Here is a 23,132-nt window from a genome sequence, read left to right as displayed (position 1 = left end):
GAACTTCATCAGCTGTCAAAAAAATGATCCCATTTTCTATGAAAGTAAGCTTGTTACTCTCTATTTGGTACAAGAATATGTGTTCCTGGGATAAAAAAGAGAAGCCAAGAAAGGTTACAGACCCAGCACTAAAGGAAAGCACATTTGCACATAATACACCGGAGACATTCAAGAACAGTTCAGTATGATATAGTGGCAGGTCTTGTCGCGTTGCCAAGGACAGTGTAAGTTGTTGGTCTCCCAGGTTGGGGCTTACACAGAGCAGTATTTCTCATAAGTAAATAACTTCATTGTGTAGCACAGAAAAAAACCCCAACAGCATAAAGCCACCAGTAAATGTGGGCTAGACATTGCCATTTTGCAAGTCTTCTCAGCAAGGTGGGAGGCTTAAAAATAGACCTTTGCTTTGTGGCTCCCTCATGTGCACTTTTTTTTTTTCTCTGCTCGTCATGAGGTCACTTCAATCTGCTCAAAGGAGTCTTCAGAAAGTCCATGGGTGTTGCTTTTTCTGGCCTCCACTGAGTGCTAATAGGCAATGTTATAAAAACAGAACTAAGAAATCTCCACTAGTCTGAGTTCAAGAACTGTAGTAAAATATATAACTGCAAAGGACTGGGGAAAATAACTCAAAATAAAGTATGTTCAAAGTTCTCCAACACTTTCTGTGCAGACATTTATGTTACATTGAAACTTACATTCGCTGCTATAGTTTAAAGTTACTTAAGCTATTTCAGCACCACTAGATTGATGTGTCACTTATACGTAATAGCTATGGTGAATGGAATACTGATTTTTAAAAGCTGTTCAAAATTTAGTAAAAATTTCCAATCAAATCTCTTTTATTAAAAAATATACCTTTATATCCATGATGTCTGATATCTGTCTGATATCTTATGAGGGAAATTAAAATATTTGTCCTACTTAAATTTCTACATATTTCAACCTGCAATCATTGTGTGAATAATAAGAATAAGCACCATAAAGAAAATCACAGGACTGAGAAATGAGCCCCTTCTATACAGATGCAAATTTGGAGCAATGACTTTGAAATCAGAGCATGTTGCTTGTGAGTATTACTCTTTTTTATTTGCTATTTGTTTATAGTATTAAGATGAATGTTTTAGCTTTCCACTGAGTTTCATTACTGAACAATCCTGCCCTATATTGCTTCCCTAAATCATGGGAGAAAGAAGCAGCACAGCACTCTTGTCTAGAACAGAGATAATGTGGCTGTAGACCTCTGGATTTTAAGACAGCTATGAAACTCTAACCTGTGCCTGTGATTGGCTTCTGTAGAACACTTTCAGAATAAGCAGAGTTATTTACGGCTTGCTAAAGAAACAAGGGAATAATAGAAGAAATAGTAAAATTGCTGTGAAGCAATTTATAGACTCTTGTGAAAATAAAAAGAGGGAAGAAAGGTGAGAAGATATGAGATAATGGAGGAGGGGAATAGGAGATGGAAAATAATTTTAACTTATGTACTCAATAGTTCCCTGGACTATGTAATTGTCTGGAGGGAGAAAGGACTGTGCTGGATCTGACTCATATCTAATAGCCTTTTTTTGTGCTTTGGACTTGGCCTAAGCAGTGATTTGACCACCATAATACTAAGGTAGCATCTGCCTCCTGAGAGTTTACAGATAACACGGCTCTGGCAAAAGACAGGAGTTCCCATCAGTCCAGTGTATCTGGAGATGTATATTACATTTATGGCTTGAAACACTGGTATGGCTGTGTTTATATTGTGGCACATTCAATTTCCTTTGTAAGCTCATTTGAATTAAATATAAGAAGGCAGAATCCAGGTGTTTGGCTTTATAGCGAATACAGAATTAACTTTCTGAAAAATTGCTGGGGGATGGATTGCTTTTATTGAAAGTTAGACACAATATTCATCCTCTTAAGTAATTCAGCACCTACTGTCAGTCAACTTGTTCACTTAAATTATGTTAACAATTAAAAGGAGATATGGAGGCCAGCCCTATGAATTTCTCTGGCTGCTACTACACCCAAGACAACTTTTTTCCTTACTCTGTAAACATGAGAGGTTCTCTTGGCTTAAATGAAGTAGATAACTTTTCACTGTGTGGATTTGCACGCAGTCAGAATGGCTGCTGAAGGCTATTTCTCTGAGTGCAACACGGGGTAGACAATGGGGATTCAGGCATTTGTGTTGGTTTTTTTCAGCCAGTAGGAAATTGGATCCTTGATAAGGGTGCCAAAGAGCCAAGAGCTTTAAGAATGGGTGTTTATGCCCCAAAAACAGGGGATGTAAAACCATCTTGTTCTTTGGAGGAGTTAGGATGGGACCCTACAGCTGGAAGACATGAAGGCAGAGAAGGAAGGCACTGAGAAGGCTGTTCAGCTCCTTCATCCCACAGCAGGTGGCAAGATCTTGTCAAAAACATCTTTGATACTACATGTATGATTTTAAACATATCAGGAAGAAAGGCCAAATTGAATGCTTTGGCAGAAGGTTGTTGAGATGGAGTGGGAACCAAGCTTTGACGTGCTGCAGAATCTTGGGAGTTATTTGAGCTGCAAGAGGCAACCTTGGGCTTTCTACCTTTACTTGAGGGAATCAGTTCCCTCAGTTTTGGGTCCCCTGCATTCCTTTCCTCCTCAGTTCTCTGGCTTTGCTTTAGGGAATCAGTTCCTGAATGTTTAATAGCAAAACCCAGTAATTTTTCTTATGAATTTGAGGGAGTTCTTAATTTTTCATGGTGTACCACCTCTTCTTACTGAGCAAAATTGATTGGTATTTGGGAAGAAGAAGTGTTATAACAAATTTGTCTGGGGAATTGCTTTGTATCACCACCCTAGGAAATGGGTTGGTTAATGGAGAGTAGAATGAGATTTTTACTATTGAATTCTGTAATGAGACAATGCTCTGTTTTTGCAGCAAATTAGTGGAATAGTTAAAAGCACTGTATTTTAATTTTACAAAATATTTAACTGCAAAACAGATGAAAAGCAACACTTCAGTCTTTTAATCCCTTTCTTTTTGATAAAATTTAATTTTCTCTGTTTTTGCTTTTTTCTTTGCTATTGTCTTTATTTCCTTTATAAAAATTAATCTATTTCTCTCCTTAAGATCTAATTTTTATTTCTTTTTTTTTTCATCTCTTAATGGAATTGAATCACCACTGCTGTATTCTACAATGAACCTTGGTCAGTTGCTTAAGTTGTGCCTACAGGCATTAACACAGCAGGTAAAAGTTTAAGTAGCACTAAGAGTTCAAAGTTTTGCAATCAGTAAAATCGTAGTCACTCAGTGACTCTAGAAATAGCAGATTGCTTTGAAGTACAATAATTAATTCTGTACAATCTCACTTGTTCCATTTCTATTAAAGCTTAAGAAGTATCCTGTGTCTTCTCATGAGTGTGTTATCTCCTGCTTAAAATGTGGACTGAGAATTGGGTTTTTATTTAGTTTCCTGATAAGACTTTCAGCCTCTAAAGAGAAAATGCACAAGACTGTATGTGTAAACTGACTCAAGATGAAATGATCTGCCAATATCATTACACTGATATTCCACAATATACTTCAGTATTATGTGGTTAAAGGAAAATATAATAAATTTGCTATAACCTATCTCCTGACTCTTTTGTAAGCAGCAGAAGAAAGTGTAAGTGTTCTTATTCTAAGTCTAAGGTTAGCAGTGAGGAAATACCCTTATCAGGGAAAGATATGGGATGGATTTATGATAAATATAAAAATCACTGTACAGCCCAAGGCAGGTATGGTAAGTTATCACATTTAAGTTCATTACACTACCAATTAAAATATTTGTACCTTGTAACATAGAGAGTGAAACTTCAGTTTTAAACTTAATAATCATAGAATCACTCAGAGTAGAAAAGACAGTTAAGACCACAAGGTCCAACTGTTACTTTAATACTGTCCAGTCCACCACTAAACTGTGTCCCTAAGCACCATGTCTACAGATCTTTACCCAGTAAAGAGGACACTCGTCCAAGCCAAGAGCAACCAGTTTCTCCAGGAAAATGCAGTAGGAAATAGTGTCAGAGGCTTTACTAAAGTCTAGGTATACAACATCCACAGCCTTTTCCTCATCCACTAAGCAGGTTGTCTTGTCATAGGATGAGATCAAGTTGTTCAAGCAGGACCTGCCTTTCCCAAACCCATGCTGGCTGGGCCTGATCCCCTGGTGTGTGTGATGATCCACTTGCTGTGTGTGATGACACTTAAGATGATCTGCTCTATGACCTTCACTGATACCAACGTCAGATGGACAGGACTGTAATTCCCTGGATTCTGCTTCTGAGCCTTCTTGTAGGTCCCAGTCACCTGGGACCTCCCTGGCCATCCAGGACTGATGGTAAGTGATAGAAAGTGGCTCAGTGAGCACTTCTACCAACTCCCTCAGTACTGTCGTGTGGCTTCTATCCAGCCTTAAGACCTGTGTATGTTTAAGAGGTGTAGCAGGTCACTGACCACTTCCTCTTGGATTATGGACACTTCATCCCTGACTTCCAGCTCAAGGTGGCTGGGCACCCAGAGAACAACTGGTTTTACTATTAAATACTGAGGCAAAGACAACATCAAGTACCTCATCCTCATCTTTCATCACTATGTTTCCCCTCTTCTCCAGTAAAGAATGGAGATTTATAATGATGTTGACCTTTCACTTATGAGAATCAGGGATTGGTATCTTTTCTCTGTTGCAGAAAATTTTTTGTTTATCTTTATTGTCCATACAAATTGAATAATCTCTGTTCATTCTCTAATAGAAATTTTTCACATTTGTGATGATATTGTACCATTTTTCTACTGTTACATTTAGTAGACTGACATGTGTCACACTTATCAAGCTCTGGGTGAAGAAAACCTTGCAGGTAAAAAGTATTGTTGCATAAAAATCTGTATGCTGACAGTATATTTAAATACTCTGGATGTATTTATCAGACAAAATGGAAACTTAGAGTCAGTTCACATCTACTTGTTGCAAGAAGTAGAACATTAACTTAGAATACTGTGCTGCTTTCTCACTTGCTGTTGTGTCTCTATAGCTTCCTGCCACAGGCTAATTTCCATGTCTTCCAGCTGAGCCATTCAGCTTCAGAGCTGTGATGGCAGAAATTAAAAATCAGCTTCCACTGCCTTTTTTGTTTACCCAGACAAACAGGCAAAACATAAAAACAAAGAGCATTTTTCCTCCTAGCAAAGCACTCGAGTGCAAGCTTGCTTTACATTGACCTCAATGAGAATTAGAAATTCTTAAGAGCTTTGATTCAGGGCCTCTGTTCCTAATCCTTGTTGAATGCAAATTTCGTATTGACTGAAGTGGGGTAGGAGACAACTCTTAATCGCTTAAGAAAATATTACAGAAATAGCTTGAAACACTGCAGAAAGCTACTTGGTGCTTATGCAGCTATATAATCTTGGACCATTACTTTAAAATATAGCAGTGTTTTGTTTTTATAGTGGAAGCTACAGAAGCAGCTGTGCGTATTGCTCATATAAATGGAAAATAGTTCTGAGCTGAATTGTGTCTTTGTTCTGCTGAGTCTCTGGATCAGTTACCTCCACTTTCAAGCTTAAAGGCTTGGCAACTATTCCGAATTAACATATTCCTTGGTATCCTCTATTATTTGTTAGCCTTTGTTAATCTTTACATAAATGCTTCTTTAAATGCATTTCAGATAGCGGTGCAATACAGTAAACATGACTTCAACATGTCTAGATCAAAAATCCAGAGGTGCCAACGAAAACTTCCTATGATAGAGTGAATAGACACCTTGAATGGTCCTACTAAAGGTAGGAACATAGTAGAGCATGAACATACTACTCTGCAGGACCTTGAGTATGCATTGGTTAGCCTTGTAACCAAAAATAGTGCAGAACTGCAAACAATGTGATTACTCAATACTTAAAGGCAGAAAATATTCGAGAATATGTCATACTAGGCAGAATAAAACCTTATTGAATTCACATTATTCTTTAAAGCAGCAGTGCAGTTTCAAAGCAGGTTCCTTAGCTGTCCATACTTCTTGCAGTTGCTTTGCTTTTCTGGTGTCTGGGAAGTAGCCTCTTCAGAGGAAACTAAACAAATCCTGCCTCAGGTGTGTATCCCAATACGCTTCTAGTCCTCCTTTAGGTATAAAGGTTTCAACGAGGGAATGCTACTTTGGATTGCTTGGTCTCATGCATGGAGAGAGTATTTTCAGTCCTGACGACCAAACTAAACCTAGTCTGAAGTAAAATCTGGAGGATGGTGTATAGTGGAGTTCTCAGCACCAATATCTTCTGTCTGCTAATCCATTCCTTTCAAGTTGATGATTTCCTAATATAGGCATAGTCTTGTTAAGGCTTTAAGTTTGTTCAGTGTTTTTCTTTTGCAAGTCTTTACCAGATAACTGCCTTTTTTTTTTTTTTTAAGAAAAAAAGAGTATAACTTGAAATGAGAGAGTAGATACTTGATGTGAAAAACTTCACCGACAAAACAAATTAAATGAAGGACAGTGAGGAATTAAGAGAATATTAGTTTCTAATGGATATGTTCATGCCATTTGCCATTGTCATCCTGTTTTGTTTGAAAAATCTCGAACCAAACCTTGTACTAAATACATTAAAATGCTCAGCAAGTCCCTGAAAGTGATTACAGATAATGAATGAATATGGCATCTCAGTTTGCATCTTGACCTAGTTCTTAATAGTCTACTCTCTTGCAGTGCTGTTCTCTTAGAATAGTGGTCTATAGGTCTTTGGCATCTTACCCCACTTTTGTAGAGATTCAGAAAGGGAAAGCTCATTTATTCTGTATAATGAACAGATCTGAATTTTTGAAGGGAACTTGTACATCAGCATTATAATAACTTAGAAATATGCAGATTAAGTAAACAGAAAGCTTCTGATATAGGTAATACCATTTCATAAGTTTGATCATTTCCTTACGTTGTCTTTACATCAAAATATAAGATAATATAAATGAAAATTCAAGTGTGAAGTTTTCTGAAATAAATGATGTGCGAGTTGTCTGCTCTAGCCTGAATGACATGCTGCAGGCTTTATGCAATCCTTCCCTCTGGCTTTGCATCTGCTTCCCAACTCTGCCTGCTATTTTGTTCTCTCACCATCTTCGATGCATTTTGTTGAAATACCAATAAAACAAGATATCGAGACTGGGTTCTCAAACACATTCAGTGCCTAAATCAGTTGAAGTTAATCTCCTAAGTAGTTGCAAGTCTGGTCCTCATTTCCTGCACTCCTTTTGTTTCACATTCACGTTTTTTCCATAGAAAATGTGGTGAATTTAACATGATCAAACGGCCCAGATTCAGAGACAACGTATTTTCATTGTGAGGTCTTCACATCTCATAGAATTCATCAAGATGTCTTTTATGTACTTATTTTGTTATGATCTTGAATGCTAACAACTGAAAATCAGTTCTAAAAAATATTTTCCTCAGTCTGCTTGCTAATAAAGCTTGCAGTTACTGTTGTCTATAAAATCAATCTCTAATGATGTTGCACAATAGGACATTAAATGTGGCACAGCTGTAACTGTATAACACACAATATAAATATTTTGTTATCTGGTATAATACCTTGTTTAATCTCTGGTGTCATTAGGAACACCCTAAGGCTTGTGCTTGCTAGTTCCACATGCTCTATCTCAGAAATATCCAGTTGTGCTAGTAATCATGTAGGTATATATGGAACATATGTAAGCATTATTGAAAACTTGTGGATAGTATGCTGTAACCTAAACTGGCAATGTTAGTAAATCAATTGATTGCTCTTTGCCTTGTTTTCCCCTTCCCAGCTTTTGTGCAGTGGGCACTCCCTCTTCTTGGGAGTGTTGGGATTCAGCTGGAGACCTTGGGCTTTATATGAGCATTAATACTATGTACATCTTCCAATGGACATAAAAGAGAAAAAGTACAAGAAAAAGGAGCACATTAGATAAACTCAGCAATGTTAGATAAATCAGTGGTGCAGTCTTTGTGCATGCATTCGCTGCTGCTTTTCCACCTGGAAAATAATATAGCAAAATTGCAGTGGGTTTGTGGATGTCAAAGAAAATGAAAAATGAGTCAATGAAAACAGCCAGAGAGGAGTTTTAGATTAGGATTGATTACTTGGAAAAAAAAACCAATAACAAGCCTGAAAAAATACATATAGAATGACAAATGACACAATGAAAAGAAAGAAGGAGCTTCATTTCTTCTGCTTTTGCTATGAAAAAGGTGAAAGACTGTTAGATGAAAAAAAGGAATTTTCAGCATGATAAAAGCAAACACATCTCCATACAGTATGCAACTAGAGTGGGGAACCATTACCACAGGAAATTAAGGCCAAAGACTCTCTTGAAGCAATCAGTACAGGTATAAAGGTATCATGGGTATGATGATAGCATTTTAGAAAAGGATATTAATCCTCTTCTATCAGGACATAAGATACTAGAGTGGTATATAATAAGATTTCCACACTATTCCTGCTGCATATTTCTTATACTTCCTTATGCAGCATCTCATATTTTGAGGTGTGACAGAAAGCCAGTCTCCTGTAATAAGTGCACTGTATTATTCTATCGTTTGAGATTTACTTTTCATGCAAATACCTCTCATTGTAGAGATGCAGTACAGGCAACTGCATTTCATGGTGGGGCTGATTCACCAGCATTTCACTGAAAAAGTGTGCTGTTGCTGCTGCTGTTTAACCTGCCTGCTGCACAACTGAAACTGCTTTTGCAATGTGTGACTGTCCTGGTCAAAACTCATATTAGCTGATTGTGTTGAAGCCATGTGCCTAAGGCTGTACACAAACGTGAATTTAGGAATTTTTTCTGAACATCCAAAAAAAAAAAAAACAAAAAAACTCCTGTGTTTAAATGTCTTCCTGCTTGTTCCTTCCTGTGTTTATACATCTACCAGAAGATAGTAGCTTGCTTTCTGTGCACTATGCCTTGAAAGTCACAAGGAAGAGAGTGCAAAAAATGTGCTGTTAATGCTGTTTTAGTCTCTAGAAGAAGAAAAACATTCATTACCAGAGGGACAAAAATGAATATGCCCCTTTGCTCTGTGAGTGTCATAATCTTGACTCCATAACTGAAAAGTTATTCACATTTTTTCTGAAGTCAGTTTCTAATTTAAATATTTTGTGCAGTTTAGCTATTCAGTATTTAAGTGCATTATACAAAATTGAAGTATTACATGAAGGACACATGAAAATCCCTTGCAGTTTTTTCCTGTGTTTCATTCTGCGATCTGTGAGCTGCTGTTTTAATGTCTTGGTCTGATGCCTGTATACAGATTTGAAGTTGATATAAATAAGGTAAATAAATTCTCATACACTCTTCTCCCAACAATTCTCTGCAATACTAGATTTAGCAGAAAGAAATTATTTAGGATCTGAATTTGTTGCATGTCAGCGCACTGGGAAAAATTGTTATCCTTGGTGACACAATAGAATCAAACACTTGGTATAATAGAAAAGTTTTTTCTAGCAAACAGTGCAGGCTTCCTAGAATACCACCCAAATGTGATTTATAATTAAAAATATTACAGTAATATGTATTTGCTTTCTGTAAACTTCCTCGGGGTAATCTTATACTGTCCTTCTCCCCTTCAAAGTACTTATTCCTTTTAATGTATAACTTGAAATGTCTGCTGCAGGAGAAAAATAACAAAATCATGAGGCTACTGAGTTTACCAATGGGCATTGTTGGTATACTGTGCAGTTCTGTCACAACTACTTCTGGTAGCTGAGGATTCCTATGAATTCAGTTGCAGCAGAAATATCAGGATCTGGTTTTTTTCTGAAGATTGATGGCCAAGAAGAACACTTGAAGGCTGTATAGTTTTCCATCTGGCAGTCAATGGCAATGCAAAAAGAGAACACACAATGGCATCAGATGTGTGAAGTGGTGATATATAAGCAATAACCTGTCAATAACAATATATTGGACAGATTATATATTTGGAAGACTTCTGCCAATGCAAGGTCAGAAACAAACTAACAGCAGGAAGACTATAGCATAGACAACTATGGCTTTAAAAAAATCTGATAAAGTGGAGTGCAATTTGATATGTGATGTGTACTATGTGTCCTCCAGTAGGCTTTTTTGTTGTACATGGAGTATAAAACATCGGGTACAACAAGGCCCTAAAGATCTTAATAAACTATATCTGTATATTAATAATTTAAGATGACAGTGGAGAATACTGTTTCCTAGTGTAAAAAAACCCCTAGTGTAAAAAACCTGTCAAATATGAAAAGTAAAATTCTATATTGGAATAGATTAAGTCAAAGGGCAGAAATATAGGCATTGACAGGGTATCTGGTGTTGTCTTTTGTTTTCCTTTCTTTTTCAAGTGGTCCTGACATGATTTTTTTTCAGATACCTGACAAGAAAACTTACTAGAATCAGAAAAATACATGAAATATAAAAAAAACTTGTGTGAAAAAAGCAGGTTATAGGGAATACCTTAGAAGCTAAGTTTTTGAAGAAACTCGTACAGAAATGTATTTTTCAGGATTTGCTGACAATTAGAAACAGGTAGGTAGAGTCAAATTCTTCATCTGGAAAAAGAGAGGAACAGGTCTTTTTGCCTTGCATTGCACATGATGTGTTCTCTTATCAGCTGTGGGGAAAGATCATATTCAGTGTTGCCTAAAAAGTTCGCATCTAGTTGAGTGCATATCTAGCACTTATGTTCCTGAAGTAAGGGCTCTATGATCTGGAAACAAGCTGGTGATCTCATCCTTCTAATAATAAACTTCAAGTAGTAAATTATGCATCATTTCCCTCTGATTATGAATTTGAAAGCATATGCTTCTATGTTGTATTTGTGTTTATTACGTTACATTCCCCTGAGTACTTTGCAAGCAAGATATAAAGTCAACTATTAATTATTAGCATTGCAATTAGAGTAATGATAATGAAACTAAATATCACGGAGAATGTAACTAGTATCAAAAAAATAGGAGTGACTGTAGATTCAGGCTATTATAGAGGTGGATGTTTCTAAGCTGTTTGTCTGAAAAAAAACTCCTTTTTTGGAGACTGGTTGCCAGTTTCAATGCATTTTGCAAATCAAGGAAGTATATAAATCAGAATGAGAGTGGTTATGTTGTTAAAATATAAGGAGAACACATCATGTTTGTTGTATCCCAATACTTTGCTCTTCTAATCTCACCTGCTCCCATCTCTTCTCATAAATGTGCAAGTGTCAATGTTTAAAATCCGTTCAGGATCAAAGGTTTTGAGTTGCTGCATCCATAATGTTTAGGTTTTTTCTCAGTCTTTGCTTTCCTATGCTACTAAAGTGATTTTTTATTCTGTATTTTGTAAGATGGGAAGAGCACATTTCAGAAGATAACTGGAAAGGACCACATTTTAATTTTACAAATGACTAAACTTTTAGCTTTCAGAGGATAAAATAATTGAATATTTACCAAAAAGAAAAAAAAAAAGGAAACTGGAAAACAGAAACCCAAGTATCACAAGTTACTCTGGAAAACCCCAAACTCATCCAAATTTACTAAAGAAAATACTAGTTTGGGCATGGTAGTCAAGTCACTATGTATTTTCTTAGTAATTGCCTTACAAAGCTTTTTGGGTTCTTTTCAAAACAGTCTGGAATCCTTTGGTGTTCTGGTATAGGGGAAGAAAGGATCTGTAGTAATAATGCCACAGATATGCTAGTGTCTAAGGATGTCATGGAGGAGGCACCTCTTGTTAGGACAGGTTTCGTTGTAGGAAAAACTTTTATATAATCAGGAACTTCAATAAGAGATTTGGACAAGAGGACTGTTGAATAAATGCAAATAGTATACACGACTATAGTATTCCTTAATTTGCTATATATTTGTTACTGTGACTACATGATTAACTTTAATTTTATTATTTGAAAGTTAAAATATAATTCAAAATTAAATATTTTCAGGACAACAACATAATCTGTGAGTGCTTGTATATTTTATTAATAAAATTCTATTAAAAGAAGTGTAGATGATTTGACATTCAAAAAGCAGTACTTTGTCAGGTATGCACCTGACTGCTCTTCTTCTCAAAGCCTTGAGATACTACCACTCCCTTGCAATGTAGTAACTTCTGGATCCTTTTGTAACTCAGAACTCAGTGGAAAATATGAGTTTATGCCAGAGGCAAGATAATGCTAAACATGACACTTCCCTCTGAGGTCACACCTGCTAAACCTGTGTGTAGAGAGCTGAGAGAAATTGAAGTGGGTGGGGGAGTGGGGGGTGTGATGGAAAGGAGTTGAACCCTAGATTACTGTTAGATATAGTTTCCAGCAACAAAGCAAGTGCTTTTGTTGTGTCTATTAATTTCTGAAGCAACTAAAATCTAGCACTTGTGTACCTGTTCTCAGGAATGCCAGTGTGTGACTTGATGTGGGTTCACTGCAATGCAGGTAGAAATCATTCTCTGAATGAGTGTGAAAACTTCAAGTGTTTGCCCCAGAAAAAAGAACATTTACTGTGCCCATGGCCCTCGCTTCTGCTGTAGAAAATTTTTGTGCTGACAGGGACAATTTTCAACCATTTTCCTTCCTTGTTCTTTCTATGCCTCTGCTGCATCAGGGAGGCAGGAGGGGCCACAGACCCACATCCTTACAGGGAGTGTCCCTGGAAAGCGTTTGTGTGAGGACAGGGGACACAGCTCTGATTGGGGCATGTGCCAGGTGACAGACACCGTGGGGCCTCTGAAGGGAAAAGAGCAGGAACATCACTGAGTACAGGGAGGAAGAGATCCCATAGCATCGTACTCTGAGGTCCCAAAGGGTTTGGGAACTTCAAGACCTGTTTGAAGTGGTCCCACAGTGTGGCATCATGCTCTGCTCAGGGAGAAAGAAAATGTTCAGTAAAGTGTGGGAGTAACAATTTCTATATGTTTGTGAGGGTTGTAATAGCAGCGTGATTATGTCTGACTTTCATATAAGTATTATTATTCATAATTATTATTGACAAGACAAGTAAGGAACCATGGAAACCAAGGGCAGCTTATAGAAAGCTATTTTTGCCTGGCTTGTGATTTTCTCACTTCTTCTTTTGTTTTGTTTCTCAATACATATATAACCTTTTCCAGCACAATTGATTCCTCTGGATCAATCTCCTCCTCATACCTAATTGTGCCTTAGTAACCTAATCAGCCAAGAGAATTTTTTCCTGCATTTTCTGTATCATAATCTGGCTGTGCCCCTAGATCAACTTCTGTGAGACACAAAAGATAAAACAAATCCAAAAGGATGGTAATCTTCTGAAGATTTTGTACAGAAAAAGTGTTTTCATAGTGGCATAATATGGTTGTCTGTTTATGCTTGTGGAGTTATTTATGAGCAGCCTGGAGAGTTTTGCTTTGATGTGTTAAAGAATTCTGACCTGTGAAATCTTCTAAAGTGGACACAAGAGTGTGAATGAAATAACTTGCATTAGGGAGGAAACATGAAAGTGGAATATGATCCAGTTTGCTTCTAAAATCTGTGTGATGAGAAGAAATGCTCATGCTACCTCGAGCCTGATAAGGAAATAGGATGCTGAGTGTCAGCTGGGCTCCTGAGCTCAGTGGCTTTGAGCAGAGAGGGTGTTGGAGAGGGGGCCATGGATTGGGAAAGTCCAGCTAATAAGACCATTCAGAGATCTTTGCTTACAAACACCATTATAGTCCGGGTAAGGGGAGGGGAAGGGAATAAAACATTCCCTTGACTGATTAAAATCTTCTGCCAGAGTGTAAGGTTTAGATTTAAACTGGAGAAGGGGCAGGTATGTAGCTCTACAGGGCTGTGTAAGCGTCTCTGCCTGACAAATCCCCCTCCATACAGACCCACACCTTAACTGGGCACTGTCTGATACTCAGGCTGTGTGCTGGAGCTCTGCCCACGTGTGAACTGCAGATCTGCTCCAAAGTGCTTGAGAACACCTCTGGGTGATGAGTGGAAGGTAAATTGTATTTATATTGATATTTTCTTCCTAGCCAAGGGACTGCTTATAAGGTACTATCTAGGCTGGATATAAAAAAATTTAATCTTTCATATTATCAGTTGATAGACAAACTCTGCTCAGTGAGAAAAGCTAAACTAAGGCTCAAATGGTATTTGAAGGACAAGACAGTACAGAAAGCAGTTTCCACCAAGCGAAACAGCTTAATTTTGTCTACTTGGCCTCTGCTTTTGAAATGGGATATTTCTATTATTTTCACAGATTTGAATGCACAAATACTATCTGATTATTGGGAAAGGAAATTGCTTTTCGTAGAGCAAGTGAATGAAAAAGGGTAGAGGACTACCAACTGATACATTGGCTTTGCTGTGAGCATGGAGGATGAAATATTTAACAAAACAAACAGAAAAGAGCTGTATACAAAGACTCCTGTGTCACTGGAACTGGGCACACTGAAAGAGGGTGCTGGTAGGAACTGGATATATGTTCAGCAAGAAAACTACACAGGTTGAAAGCAGTATTCAGCCTGGATAAACAAGGTGCTAAGGCTAATAACAGGTACAAAGAGTGAGGTGACATTGCTGGGTGAGGAAAGATCATGTATGCTGCTACATTTCAGAAGACATTAAAGGTTCAAAAATCCATTGCAAAAATCATATAGGCATGTATCATGGATTCAGTGGATAGACAAGCTAAAAGTTTAATTCTTAGAAATGCTGCAAAGGGAGAAATAAAAATTATATGAAGTTGGAATGGGAAAATGATGGAAAACAAGTTCAAAAATAAAGCGAAGCTCTGGGCACAGGCAAGAGTTTTGTTATGAGTAATGAACTGGAAGAAAAGAAATCTTACAGATCAAGATTTATTTTTGTGCATATGTGCAAGAAAGCAGGGTAAAATGCTTTTGTGGTCTTTTCTAGGACTGCTAGCGTGGTCTGTCACTGCGTAAAAAAGCTGGTGTATCAGCTGGTACTTTGCAAGCAGCTGAAAACAGTCTTCATGAACATTGAACTGACATGAAAATATCATTCTTCTAGGTCACACTTTTGATTCACTACTTGAGAAAGTGTTCTAGACTTCTAGAATCTCCAAACCAGTGTTCATCTGCAGACAAGACAACGTATGTCCATCAAAATGGCCTGGTCTCCAGAGAGTTACCTTTAGTCTAATCCAGATATGGATTTACTGTGAAAGAAAGGTTGGGTTAAAAAGGCAAAGTCCTGTGTGATGGCAGTACTGCCATCAGATGTGTTTACAGTTTTGTATTGGAGTTGTAGCTGTGCACTATCCTTGCCTTTCTTTCAGGACTAACATTTGCCTCATGTTTGGACGAACATTTCACACATTTTTTCTTTCAAAAGACTACAAAGAGAGCATGTCACCTGTGATGTCAGTGTGCAGCAGAGCTCTAGCATAGAAGGGGGATAAAGGCACCCAAAAAGCAGACAAGTGAGCAACAGGATCAGACTATGTCAAAACTTAGGTGAAATGCATCAAAGCAGCTTGCTGGGCTGAGCCAGCACCTCATCTCACAAAACTTGGGGAATGAGGATCAGTCCGTAGAAAACTTGAGCCCTGATCCTGTGTGGTATTTCAAAAAGTGACTTAAAGTTGAACGCTTTCCTGTCTCATTAATGATCTTGGTCCTGAGAGGAATCTTTCATTTTTTCTTGCAGTCTGTCATAGCATAAAAACAATACTTGAAAATCCTTGGGGAAAGTAGTCTACTCTTATTTCTTAAAGATCTGTGCATTCAAACAAGCTGGAAAACAAGCACAAGCAATTTTAGTCTGTCAATTTAGATATTATGTCAAATATTTGCAGTCACATTTCTCAAATGCCTTTATATTATAAAGAAACAGAGTTGAGCCAAACACTGAAAGACATATTAAGCTCACCTGACAACTATCATTTGGCCTCTAACTCTGCCTTTTGGTATCTGATGCAACATGGTAAAAAGATGTATACTGCAATTATAAAATAGCTTTCACCAGCAACAAATTTTTAAAGAAGAATTCACCTTTGTATTTATAAGTTAAACTTATTTTAAATTTCTCAGCCACATTTTTCATCTTACTCTGGCTCAGTGCTCTCCTCCTATGAAACTGTGAGAGCCACACACGAAAGTTTTTGAAATACCAGCACTCATTATTGAATATCTAGGCTGTGGCAAAAAATACCTTTCCTCTCTTTGGAAATGGTTAACAGAACTAAAATAATGAGCTAGACTTCCTCCTTCAAAAGATCTTAACAGTTCCTTGGAAAAGTCAAGGTTTTTTTAATGTAATTGAAGGAAATTATGTTGTAAAACTTTCTGATGGTGCAGATTTGTCCTCTTCAGAGTTTTCCTCTCTGATGATTTCTTCAGTGATGTCCTCTGCAGATTATCTGTGAAGATTGTCCCTTCAAAGGTAACCACATAAAAATTGTACTTTCTGATTCAGATGCACTTTGTCCCTGATTGCAGTGACATAGATCAGCCTTTTTCATTGATTGTTTGTTTGACTCATTGGAGTCCAATGAGACTTGCCAAGCTAACATTGATTAGAGAGGCTGAACTTGATTTTTTTCTTACATATCATCGACTATATTATTTATGCATTTCAGCGAGGTCATCTAGCTAAGACTGTAGAGGTGTAACATTAACATACTCCAATATCAAGAGAACAAGAGTGACTATAGTTCAGACTTGAGAGACCTTTAGTACTACCTGGGGGAAGGAAGGAGAACAAGTTAATACTTGAGATTCAAACTAAAAGTTCTTCTTGTTGAAACTTCTCTCCTTTCACCTCCCACTGCATGTAGGAGTACATGTTGACATCCCATAACTATGCTGATACTGAAAAATGGAAAAGCAGTGTTGAGAAGAGATCAAACAAATACAGGTTCTAAAACTTCCCTGCATTATCCCTGCCTATTTGCATAGGCCCATATCTTAAATACTGAAAACAGAACTTAAGGGGTATTTTAATGTGGAGTACTAGTCTTCTAAGCAGTGGGACAATGGAAAGAGGGCAAATAACTTAAAACAGAAACATTCTCAGGTATCCTGTAAACAAAAAGATGTGTTTAGAATGTAATTGTTCTTTTTTGCTGCTGTCCTGTATCAGATCTGTCCAAAATAATTCATACTGCCTTTTAAGTTATTACCAGCTTCAGAAAGCAGTTTAGAGAGACCAAATAATCCATGGCTTAAATCTGGATAGCACTGCTGAAGAGCAGTTCACTGTCTGATTATAGCATTTGAAATGTATTAGGAAAGTCACATTGTGTTTTTATCCAGAGAATCCAATGGTAGTGCAAATGGCAGCATTAATAACCAGTAAATTAATTATGCTCAATAGTGAATTAATAATGAAATAAAGAATTAATTCCATTTTTTAGTGAAGATCATCTTAAATGTTTCATTCCTCCTCTCATTTTGTTTCACAATTCCCCACTATGACCAAGACTTCCTTTGCAGGCACCTGAGAAACTAGACAGCTCCATACCTTGAGCACAGACTTCAAGAGTTGGATAAGATCTTAATCTAAGAAAATGTTAGCTCTTCTTTTTTATGAATATCTCACATTGCAAGGCTTGTAAAAGAGATTTGTATTATGGAGTTTAATGGTATCTGGTGGGAATACTTCTCAGTAGACAAGTTTTCCCTCAGGTTTTTCTTCCATGTTCAGTCTACTTTTTTCTGAGATGTTGCTTATTTCATTGTGTGCAGCATGTCAGTCTATTCTATCTGCAGAGTAAAGACAGACTACACATGAACCACCTGAGAGGAAAGCGAGTAGGAAAAAAATCAATTTATGTAATAAAACAAGAAATTTAAAAACAAGGTGAGACCAAGACATGAAATGTGAGAGGAAATACCCTCCTTTCCAGCTTGGTCGTTAATACCTAGCAGTTGGTAGTCTTGCAGGAAGCTCCCTGTGTGAATCTCTGCATTTCAGTGATGTTCCCCTGCATCCTTTTGACTCGTTAGGATTCTTATGATGTCTGAAAAAGCAAAAGAATCAACAGCATCTGAGCATACTAAAGACCTTCTCAGTTGCAGAAACAGATGTCTAACGTCTTGCTTCTGAAGTTCAGCTCTACTAAATCAGGTTTAGTTAGATCCCAAGGCTCAGGTTACCTTAGCATTTGTAAACAGAGGAGACACAATTCTTGCCATCAGTAGACAACCTTACTTATAAATTACCAGTATGGACAGATAATTCTGAAAATGGGTTCCATTTATGTGTGGTTAGATGGACTTCTTTCCAGGCAAACCAATGCTCTGACGGTGATTACGTTGTTTAGGAATGCCCGTCCCATCCATTATATCTTTCACTCGGTGGTGAGATGTCACACTGTCAACATGCCATTAGCTGATAGGGCAAGTTATATATGTTTTTTTTCTTCTCTCAAAGACAAAAAAAACCCTGAAGCATTCAAGATTTCTGAATTACATGATTGTCCATGACAGCTGCTGGAATTGTACAAGTTAATAACCAATGTTAAGCAATCGATCCGTCAGATTTTGATGAAGGAAATTATAGGAAAACAGAAGTCAGCAGCCACAATAAGGTTTTTTAGAGGTGCAATAGTCTAATGTGGTGGATATGCTGCTGGTTGTCATTCATAAACTAGGATAGCTGTTTTTGTTCCTTCAGCAGCAATATCGTACCTACTTCAGCATCTGAAACCCAGGGCACACAGGCAGGATGCTCTGTTGATTGTGGTAAATAACATGTGCCTCTGAAGACAGATTCCATCTTCCCTTTCCAATTCCCCTCTGGGAAAAAAAGTGTGCCTTACAATTTTTCTAGATTTTTGATAGAGCACATCATCCCGTTGAAAACGTTTGACAATTTTTTTTCCACTGAAAGAAAACAGATAATCTATTGAGAAAATCTTGTGAGCCTGCAGTAAACCTTAATAGCCTGTCCTTTTAAAGTAATTTTTAAACACTTTTTCCTAACTCTTTTTGATTTTATTTCTGATTTGCTGGATGAAAAATTTGGTCCTGCAGGGGAAAAGTTTTAGAGAAAACTATACATTTTTCAGCAGATAGTTGTGAGAAAAATATGAGTTGGATCACTTTTAAAACTTCTTGCTGTCATCTAATTCAGCTTGTTAGATGTAAAAGACAAATGTACATTACGAACCTTCATATCTTCTTTTTAAAAATCATCTCAGCTGAATCTTTGAGACTTACTTCTCTTGCTTTCGAAACCACTAATTTTGTTGTCTGTTTTCTAAGGGGATGCTGCTACTGGCACCCTGTGTATTTAGGAACTTGATCTCGTGACCTCTATGTTTCTTAATACTATTGTACAAGCATATCTAGGTAGGGTAAAAACCACTGGGCAAGCTATTTAGTAATTACCCTGTACTTTTGAAACTTCATTCTAAAGCATCATTCTAGGTGTTGCTGCTATCCACACCCTCCTCTGCCAGGGAGGCACAGAGAAGGTACCATTCCTTCAGGACAGGTGCAAGCTTCAGTCATGTTACCAGTGGCATTTCACGGGATGGCCTTAAGGAGAAAGCTATGTATTCATGAGCTGCTGACTTTTCTCTTGAAGTAAACTAACTGTTATGTACTTGTGCTCTATCTTTAAAAAGAATGGAGTCAAAGTCTATACCAAAAGGAATTTTCCTTTTGATTCATTGTCATTCATTCTGTAGACAAGATAAATTATTGTGGTTGGAATCATCAGTTTAAGAGAAGCCAATTCAGATACAGAGAGTTACTCCAAGTACATGTCTGCAGCCCTTGTCTTTTCAGAACAGCAAAGAATCATGTTTACAGTGGATCATCTACAGAGTTAATTTTGCACAGAATCAATTTAGATAGTACAACTAAAACATTTTCCAGCCTTGCCATGTCTGCCCTCAAACTTCCCCCAGCTGGCATCAATGCTCAGTATATTTCTGTATGCAGAATTTAGCCTGTCTTATTTCACTGACATTAGGATGTACAATCCTTATGTGTCTCTCTGAACTTTAGTTAAAAGAGAACATTTGAAATGAAAGAAAGTAAGAAATACCCACTTAGAAAATAATATAACAATGATTTAATGTAGGCTGTGTCCTTTGCCCGGGGAGTCTTTCATTATCCCTGTCTCTTTAGCTTTGGAGTTTGAGACAGAGCACTATGTTTAATTATTTACTGGTTGCTATAGTGGTGCTAAATGAACCTTTGAGACTGTCACGTGCTGGGTAGAGCTGTCTCCTCACAAATGCTAAAGCAGATCTGAAGCATTTTAAGTTTCCATAGATTCAAGAAACTCCATATCCCCATTTTCAGAAAGCAGACAAGAAGGGGGAAAAAAAAATCAAACCCTGCAGTCTGCATTTAATGATCCAGTAAGCTCTCAGAAAGTCATCTCTTCCCCTTAGAACTGTCTCCAGTTTCTCTTTTCCTGCTCCCTGCATTTCACGTTACTTCAGTGTAGTAAAATGAGTTTGCAGGCTTTCGGATGCTGAGGCTGTTAACTTACCAAATCTCTCCATATTCAGAAAAGTTCAAGCTGTATGAAGAACACAATGATGCATAAAACAGACTCATTGCATTATGTAGCAGTCTAATTTATTTCATAAAATATATAACAAATAGATTTTGATGCTACAGTCATGGATATTTTAGTGTTACAGTAGTTCAGCTTGATTGATTGAGTTGAAAACCATTATTTGTGAAGTGCAAATTGATGAGTTAGCAAAGTAAGATATTTTGGGTAACCAGACGAGAATTTTATGATCATATACAAAAATTATTGAAGGAGAAAAGAGATGACCAAAACAAAAGAATGAAAAAAAGTATGCAAACTGAAATACTCTGTGGGGAAAAGCCATGACTTGTTTGCACTGAAGAAGTTTATGGCATCTGCTAAGTATCATCATTTAGTATTGTTGTTCTCCTTCACAAAACTGACCACTTTATCTTTTCCTAGCTTAAACAAAAGTACTACAATAGAACATTTTTTCACACCACTTTTTCAAAGTAATACCATGTGAGGAACTTGTCTAGGAAAAAATGTAGACTCTGGATTACCTTTCCATCCCCTTCAGAGAATATTGTTGTTGCTGTGTGATGGAGAGAATAAGGGGAGAAAAACCCACAAAATTATAAAAGATCCATATAGTTAAAACTACAGATAGGGTACTCATTCAAAAATATTGCCTGACAGTCATTGAGTCAACATGAAGAGGTACCTGTTAAATGAAAACAGTAGAGATTTTCCTAGGAGTTGCACTTTTAATGTTGCATCCTGAGTGTTTTAGGTTCCAAATATGTCCATGCAAGTTTTAAAAAACAAAATAGGGTCTCTGTGACTGAAGATGAGTATAGAATAACCATAAAGGATATAATTAGAGTAAAGAATGACAAGCTGACAGACACAATTCAGAGACAAACCTACAAGAAAGGAGCACAAGCAGCTCTACATCAGGATACAGCACTTGTGCACTGGGGACCTGTCCCAGATCCACTGAAGCTATTAAATGCAAGGTTGGGAAGATGAGGGAGAACCCTGTACTGCTGACCTAAAGAAAAATGAATTCACGCCCTGAAATATTTTCCCTTGAAAAAAATTTTCATACATATTGTGGAAAAAAAAGTCCGTAGGGTTGCCAGGAACTTGTCCAGTCATTGCAGTGCTGATTTTATTTATGAGTGCTCTAATAGGTATCATTTGCTTCTGCTTCAGTGAATAAAGCTCTATTAGAGATCAGGCAAATGGAAGAGAAACACTGGTTAGGTATAACCAAATAGCTGATAGGCAGCATCTGACATTTCCTACTCAGCTTTTCCATAGACTGCAATAAACTGTGCTGGTAGCTTGAGCACTCAAACAAAACTCTAAATTAAAATGCATGCTGAGTAACATGCTAAGTGTAATTAAAGCAGTGAATTATTGCATAAACAATATCCTTAACTCACCCTGTTGGGATGTTGAGAGCTGGAGCTTCTGTAGAATGGGGCATTGCTCACATTCCTCCAGCATCCAGAGTTTGTCTGTCAGTAACCTTGAATAGCACAGAATAAATCAACTCTTAGCTTCTGTCAAGAGCTTCATCTTATAGATATACAAATAAGCAAATCTGAAGTTTACTGGAATGTACCTACTGATAGTTTTCAAGAAATTTCAAGAAATTTCAATCAGTGTTTCATAGGAAAACTGCTTCAAAGGCTTTATTAAATGTGAACTCAGGCAAATGGAAACAAAGATGAAAAAATATTAAACAAAGTCTGAAATATTTCTGCTTCCAAAATCTCAAGTTGCCTGTGAGTGTAAATCACTCCAATGACATTAATGAATTCTACTTTAGGAAATAACTAAATTCCTCTTCACAGGTTACAAAAGCAACTTTTTCTGCATATGCAAAATTTCTCACATTATATAAACATAGTTTTTTTTAATATGTGGACAGACTTTAAAATAAAACAAGCTCACGTATTTTCAGTAGTTCTGCACTGTATCCTTTATATATAACCACTGGAAATGGATGAATATTAGGACAATTACAGATTTCCAGTATATGAATTTCTTCTGTGTTCACAGGTGTAAAATCCCTTAGGAACCATTTCACAGTATAAGTCTAACTGATGATATTTATGGTCATGTTTCAGAATCAGCTAAATGATTTGAGCACCATTTCTTTATCCAGTAGATGACCTTTTATTTTCAAAGTATAGAATCTGTTGAATAACTCTGGTAAATGATCTGTGAATAGGAAGGACTGTCTTGCTTTGAAATCTTTGCAATGTATTCTAGTTCATTAAAGACAGCCCAGAAAGTGTAAGTAATGACAAAATGTTGTATATCTTATTTCAGCCTTCAATGATAGTGACACAATTCTAAGATGACATAAATAAGCCCAAAAATGTATAAACTCATTTAGAAGCAAAAATATTTTGGGTCAAAAATCTAAAGTTTATACCAAGTTCTTCTGCCTCCCCAGGAAGTTCAGAGACATTTACCACAGATACGTTTTACTTAGATTTTTTTTCTTGACTTGTTTCCCTTAGAGTCAAGTTATTTTTAATTTCATTTATTATATTCTTGCAGATAATCAATAGATTTGATTTAGACTGACAAGCTGGCTTTTTATAGCGATCTCAAGGAGAGACTCGATTACAGCATTGGAGACTCCTCAAGAGAACAAATCTGTAAGCAATCTAATCCCTGTCGTCATTTATCAGGTGGCACTGCATTAACTG

Source organism: Pipra filicauda, unplaced genomic scaffold (assembly GCF_003945595.2).
Source record: "Pipra filicauda isolate LSUMZ 115617 unplaced genomic scaffold, ASM394559v2 scaffold18_size4552066_pilon, whole genome shotgun sequence".
NCBI lineage: Eukaryota > Metazoa > Chordata > Aves > Passeriformes > Pipridae > Pipra > Pipra filicauda.
This window is presented reverse-complemented; position numbering follows the sequence as displayed.